The sequence below is a fragment of the Apis laboriosa genome, unplaced genomic scaffold, assembly GCF_014066325.1.
Source record: "Apis laboriosa isolate Shangri-la unplaced genomic scaffold, ASM1406632v1 scaffold112_cov148, whole genome shotgun sequence".
Classification (NCBI taxonomy): domain Eukaryota; kingdom Metazoa; phylum Arthropoda; class Insecta; order Hymenoptera; family Apidae; genus Apis; species Apis laboriosa.
In genome coordinates this window covers 5,899,443-5,907,212 of record NW_025220865.1, presented here as the reverse complement: position 1 = coordinate 5,907,212, position 7,770 = coordinate 5,899,443, and positions in this window count along the sequence as shown.

Genomic DNA, 7,770 nt, shown 5'->3' with positions numbered 1-7,770 from the left:
GTCTTTAAGTAGAATGATCGTGAACCTTTCTTTCTTTGCATGAAATGGATCGACTTTTAAGGGACGATGAAATTGATTTTGATGAAAGGATTGTTGGAAGAGAAGAAGAAGAAAGGAAATATTTTTCAAAAATTCTAAAAATTAGATTTCGATTCATCTCTCTAATTCTTCTTACTTATTTGTACAAGGATAGAATCGAATCGAATCGAATCGAATCAAATCATCCAGAAGAAAAATCTTCCATTTACGTTACGTAAAAATAAACCACTATACATAGGTACATAACCTGGTGGATAAAAGGTGCGCAATCAAAGAACGAAATTTTTTTTTTTTTTTATCCTATTCTTTCGTCGATTTCCCTCTCCGGTGGAAAGAATTTTTTCGCCGACGTCGGAAACGAGTGATGGATAAAAGAAAGGAAAAAAATCGGGCAGAGTCTCGGCCGACTAATCACCACCCGATCGTCGGTTTACGCGCCCTACCTTTTCCATTTTCTCCTCTCCTCCCTTCCCCTCCCCTCTTCTGCCCAACCGTCGCCGTACAAAATTCATAAAAAGGATGACAGTCGAATTTTTTTCACCCTCCGTCGCTCGCGATCGTGGCTTGAAGCGTCGCCCCCGTTCGAGGCTCGAAACTCGGAAATGGATCCTTCCTAATTCTAAATTATTTCTAGAATAGATCAATAGATATAATAAAATCTTATTTATGGAAATTCTAGAATTAAAGATAAATTAAAGATTAAACTCGAGAACTTTCTAAAACTGTATAATATACACTTTTTTCAACGTTGTATCCAAAATCCATTCGAATATCGATTTAAACAAAGAAACAAAATCGAGATACGATTAAAAAAAAAGAAAAAGAAAAACTACGAAGAAATAAATAAAAACGTAGCGAGGCGAATGAAGAACGAGAGATGAGGAGGAGGAGGAGGAGGAGGAGGAAAAAGTGTGCAGGGAGAGAGAGGAGAGCGAAACGAAATCGTTCAGCGTAGGGTAAATAAAGTTTTAAATTTCCGCAGTTCCTTTCGCATTTCTCCCCGGTTGGCGCCTCTACTATCTGCATAATATATCTCTAATGTGACGGAGGGAAAAGAGGGTGGCAAAAGTTACCTCCACCCGGTATAATGTAAGGAGAACGAAGGGGGTTGGGCTCGCTCTGCGGGCAGGAGACGACGACAACGAAGGAGGGATAGAGAGAGAGAGAGAGAGAGAGATGGTCGCAGGAGGCACGGTGCTTAAATAACGCGAGTTTGGATTTATAGTAATACTTTTATGAAATAATGTTAGTGGCGGATATTAAGGCAGACACTGGGAGCGTCTCTGGCTGAGCGCCATCCCTTCCCTTCGCCCTCGATTCCTTCCACGATCCTCTCCTTATTTTCCTTCCAGCGCACTCCAGTGAAAAACTTCCGGCGATCCCCTCTGCCTCCTCCTGTCGGTAAGTTTCATATGAATTTTCTCTGGTTTACGGGTGCATCGGATGGGGAACACGGATTGTCGAGAAGCGCGAAAGGGAGCGCGAGAACATATTCCTTGTTTCGAGGAGTTTCGAGTGAAATTTTGGAGGGAATTGTATAACGGGGCTAAAGAACAGTTTAATTTCAATAATTTTAAATAATTTCAAATTAAAAAGGTAAAAGTAGATTTACAGCACGTTGGATTGAAAAATATCGATGATGCATTTTTGAGAAATAAATAGGCGAGGTAAAAGTGGCGAGCAGTAAGGATGAATTTACTAAAAATACTCTCATCGATTACCCTTCATTGCTTGCATAGGATAACTTCGATTTACAGCAAGTTAGATTAAATATCGAGCAGTAAGGATGAATTTAATTAAAAATATTTTCGTCGATTACTCTTGTGATCCATCGTTCAAATTATCCTTCTTACAGATACAGAAATAAATATAATAATATGGAAATAATATAAATAATAAATAATAAATAAATAAATAATTTTTCTTTATCTATGAGATGGTTACTTGATTTGCAACGAATCGTCGTGATTCGCGATTAAAATATAATCGAATTCGAAAATTCCTCGGGCGAGGAAGACGTTTAAAGAGAGAAAGATAAGAGTTTCGACCCCCACCAACTCTTCCAGTACGATTCGAAATGTTTTAACTCGTGTCGTTCTGCCCCAGATCCTCGTAATTCGTAACCATCGTGATCTCGCGAGACGAAACACGGCTCGTTGTTCATCATCCAGCTAGTCTATTTTTCTTCATCCCGTTCGTGCACCGTTCCCTTTACCCTCGATCCACGCATTGAGAATCATTCGCCGATCGCTCTTTCCTACTATTTCTCTTTCCCTTCTCTGTCATCCTCGTTTACATTACGCGTTTCAGAAATACGCGTAAAAAAAAAAAAAAAAAATATCGTTCATAGTTCGATTCTCGAATGATCAATGAAACATGGCCAGGTTATTTCGTCATCTTCATTTCATTATCTCGATACACAAATAAGAATCGTGAAATCATCGGCCTTGTAAAAATCTTCCAATTTCTATATACTTCTGTGTAATATTCTTTCTATGTTATACTTCTTGTTCGTTACATGTTCATGTTTCTTCGAAGATTTAGCATGATTTATGACTTTATTGCCTGGGAACCTTATATATCGTTCCAGGTATCATTACCTGAGGATAGGATCGAAAGACATCTTCCTTTAAATTTTTAATTTAATTTTGTTCTCGATTTTAGTTTATATTAATTTTATTTATTTTTATAACCAATCTTCGACTTTCTAAACCCCATCGTAATTTCTATCATCTTTCGAGGAAATCTTGTCACTAATAAAAAGAACAAACATTGGCCGAATGAATTCCAATATTCACACCCTAACCGAGTCGTAACTCGTTAATTCTCGACATTAAGTATACTCGATAAAAAAAGACAAAACCGACTTGTTTCTCTCTCTATTTATTCACTTCAACCGTATAAATTCACGATTTAAATTATCGAAACATTATATAATCCCGAATCATCTTACGATCTCTCCATTTTCTATTTTTTTTTTTTTTTTCCTCTCCTCGTTCTCGCTCGAACCAAACCAAACTCCAGCCCCTCGACGATCCGCGAGATCCGTCTCGAGAGATGCGCGATCGGTCGCGAACGGAAAATGAATCGAGAATAAAATGTGGCACAAGGTCTCGAGGGGAAAAGGGTGGCGAGGCAAACGGGCCGTGCGTAACGAAGCGAGAGTCGCGTAAAATTCGTAGGCGAATGCTCTTTAATTAGCACGCCGCGTTAGGCGCCCCGGAGAAGCCGCGCTGCACCGTCGACTTGTAAGGGGTGGGGATGGATGGAACGGGAGGACGGAGGAAGAAGGCGAGATGTAGCGTTGGATGCGTACGGAGGAGGAAGACGAGCATCCTGTGGACGGATGGATGCAGAAATTTGCGAGAGAGAGAGAGAAGGAGAGAACGAACGCGGTGCGGAGAAGGAAGAGCCAGGTCCCAGTGGTGGGATAGATACGGAAACAGTATTAGAGAGAGAGAAAGAGAGAGAAAATTGGTGAAGGTGCACGAGGAAGAGGAAGAAGCCTATTCAGTTGGGATAGGTGGAGAAATGACGGCGAGAGAAAGAAAACGAGTCCGATGCGCGAGAGAGAAAGAAGGACTAACTCGGTAAATGAGCGAGTAGAGGAGCGAGAAAGAAAGGCTATGAACGAAGGAAGGGGAGAGAGAGAAAGGAAGAAGACGAGGGCAGTGGACGAGTGTGGCGGAAGAGAAAGAAGAAGAAGACGACGATGACGACGACGAGGAGCCGAATGGAAGAGGAAGAGAGTGTGGAGCGTGCAGGAGGAGGAGGAGGAGGAGGAGGAGAAAGAGAAGGAGGATAGAGTTAGGTGAAGCCGATGAAGGCGAGGAGAGAGACTTAAATAATTATCGTTTCGAAGGGGTGGCGGCCTGCTTCGCGCGAAACCAGGAGCGAGCTGAGGCCGCATCTGTTTCTGATTATTAATTAATATCAACCAACCCGGGGCCGTGTTCGCATGAGCGACCTCGTTGCTCTCTCATACGTAGTCGACACAGCCATGGAAAACCAAACCGCTCTCGGTGTTGTGCACGTGTGTGCCGGCCTATACACCCGTATTTCGTACAAACAGGCGCGCAGGCCTCGTACAGATCGTTTCAGAGATGAGGATCAATTGGCCGAACAAACGAATAATAAATTTTCCATTCGAGCTGACCTCTCTCTCTTTCTCTTTCTCTCTTTCTCTCTCTCTCTGTCTCTCTCTCATCTCTTATCTCTCTTATATTACTTACGTTACTTAGAATGGACGAAGAAACGAAACGTAACGATCTCGTCGAGTGCCAACGTGAAAGATTTAGAAGAAAAAAGTGAACGGGCTAAAAGAAAATTGGATCTCTCGATGTTTCTCGATCTCTCGAGATCGATATATTTCCCAAACGAAAACTCATTCTTCGTATTCCTCTTATCAATCTTCCAATTTACATTGACTTATAATTTTGAAAAATCCGATAGATTTTGCACACCGCAGAATTTCGCGTGTGCTATTCGCTGATAGAGAGAGAGGATAGAGATAGGGGAAGAAAGGGAGACAGAGAGAGATAGGCGAATCCCATATTCATATGTTGCGCAGAAATGAACAGAATGCTCGGCGGGCATTAAAATTAATGAAACGAACGGAACACGCGTTTTAACGAAAATGTATGTGGGCGATCAGGCGGAAGTATACCCTCTCGGACATATATATATAGCGGGGAACGAACAAACGCCTCCGGGTTTCGAATATACGGTTGATCCCAGAAGTATCCGTTCACGTTAGATATTCGATATGTTTTATGCAAAATTGTTCGTATCGATTAAAAAAAAAAAAAAAAAAAAAAAGACTCGATGTCAATTTTCGATATATTCGCATCCGTCGTTTTTTATTCTATTATCGCGTATTTCGCATGATAGCCAATGAAAGTTTAGAAAATAGAAAACGAGAAATAACGTATCACACGTACGAAAGCTTCGTAAGTGTGAGATATTAGGATCGGATACTTTTTCTTAAAATCAAATTGCACGAAAATGGTTTAAGCACGATGGCCACGACCTCTGTATTATTGAATTAGTGCAAGAAATGAAATTTCCTTCTGACCTAGAATCGTGTAAATAAAATTTAAAATTCAGAAATGATAATAAAATTTCAATGTTTATAAGAAAATAAATTGTTGAGGATTCGTTTGACACGTTAATAAAAAAAAAATATTTGCGATATCACTTTTTAATCTTATTATATCAAGTAATCATTTCCCTCTTCAATTTCAAACAATTCAATTTCAAAAATTTCGCTTGCAATTCCTCTTTATTTTTCCGATAAACGTTTTTCAAGCAAAATATAAAAACAAATATATTTTTATTGCTCAAAGAAAATTCTTTGAAAAATTATTCCACGATGAAGCGAACAATCGTGGATCGAAGGGAAGATTTCTTAATTATGAAACTTGACTTGATCGTAAATGAAAACTTCAGATGGATCGAAGCGTGTACACGTTAGGTATAATTTTAGACAGGGTGACATTTTACCAACAGGAACGAGTAGACGCACGAATATAAATTTGTCCATTATCCAATGATTAAATTTGTAGAGGGTTGCTTCCTGAGCCCTTGCCAACCTAACCCCAAAATATTCCATTGGTACGTAAAAGTTGCTTGATTATTCGAGCATAGCCATTAGCATATAGTTTTAAAATACATGATTATTTAAAGCAAATTATTTTTAGTTTTATTGTTACCTACTGTTCATCCATTGATAAAATATATTAAATTACAGAATTATTAATCAAAAAGAAGGACGAAACATAAGGAATAAAATTCTTTTTTGTTATTCATAATTTGTAACGAAAATTATTTTTTAATTTAATCGTCATTTTATTTAATTTAAACTGTTGACAACAAAGATTTGTAAAAATCAATGAAAATAAAAATGAAATAAAATTTATTTAATGTACACTGTGATTTATAATTTATACTTTTTATTTGCAAAATTACGTTTCTCTTATTGTCGAATTTTTTTTCTTTTTTTAGAAAATTAGAATAAACTATATTTGTCGGACCTATGAAGGCCCTTCTTGCCCTTACCGCTAGAGGGATAAACACAGAAACGTTTTCTCGCTAGTGCTCGGTACCCACTTCGTTTCTATAAATAGATTTCGAAAACCTATTTTCGACATCCCAGCGTCTAAGGCAGGGGCCTGTCGGTAAGCCTTACTGATGAGTCCTATGGCAGGCCCCAGGACGAAACGCGCCGCTTTCTCTTCCTTCCTTCCTCTTCCCTTTTCCTTCTATCATCTCTCTCCTTCTTCTTTCAAGTTAATACAACAGCAGGATATGTACGAGATACAAGAAGAGGAGGGGACATCATCAACGGTGAAATTGGACATAGATGGCCATTACTCGCAGGAAATTCGTAATTCCTCTCCTAGGATGGTCAAAAACGGAGCCAAAACAAACACAATCGCCGACAAGGAAGCCCACATCTCATCGATACAAATACCTAAATAAAGTTGGACCGAGATGAGAGGACCAGGCTAGGACAGTTCCGAAGTACGACTGCTTTGCTTGCCGCAAACTGTGGAACCGCGTATGGATTTTACAAGACCTGAAGAAGAAGACATCGCTACAAGTGTCGGCATATTCTCGACAGGCCTTTTCGATATGTATAATACTCGTGTCACCACATCGTTCTACTCCTACGGTTACTCTACGCATCTGCAGCAATTATAGGCAATTGAATGGCACTCTTTCTTACTATGTCCATCAATATTCATCGAGAAATAATAATCTCTCTTGTAAATGCCTCGTAAAAAGTGAGAGAGAGAAAGAAGAGAGAAAAAAGGTACTTTAAAAGATATGGATGGCAAACCCCCTCTACTGTACTCGTCGCCACCAGAGGCGCAGACTTAGAACAATACGACTTACAAAATATACCTGCAAATATTCCTCTTATTCCCTCCATTCGTCTAAGGCAAGGGCCTGTCAGCAAGCCTTACTGATGAGTCCTATGGCAGGCCCAGGACGAAACGTTCTTTTTTCTTTTTCTCTTCTAAATCTCAAAGTATACGTAATTTTTGTTTCATATATTTTTCTAATTTCGCTTTTGATTTAACTTTCTGTTTAAAAAATAGTGTTTCTATTTAATATTATTTGATGAATGTTCGCGTAATTAAATTAATTTCAAGGAACTGATTAATTCGGTATTTCTAATTAGATATTAATAACTAGATTAGATAAGATCTTCGCTCATATTTCTGTTTAAGAAAATAAAAAAATGAAATTCGAAAAAGTCATTAAACTGCAGAATTATCATTTGAAGTGTAAATCTATGATGAATATATTAAATAATGACAATGATTTAATTGGATTTTAAAATTTCTTAACTAAGGTAATTACAAAATTCAATTTCAAATAAAAATAATTTTTTAAAAATTAAATTAAAATCTAGAATAATTGTTAAACTTTTAAAAATTTATAAATTTTAAAGTGTATTATTCAAATTGTATCCAATTTATTATACTAATCCTATGTGGATATTATTATATGTATATTATATATATTATATGTATATATACATTGCTTGAATTAATCAAAGAAAATAAAATTAATCAGACATTGAAGAAAATAAATAATGGAAGAAGAACAAAGATATGTTAAAAATGAAATTAGTACCATTTTTAGAATATCACAAGTGAAATACAAATGTAGAAAAGAAGAATAAGTAGGAGAAGAATAAAATGGAATATAAATTTACCGTTA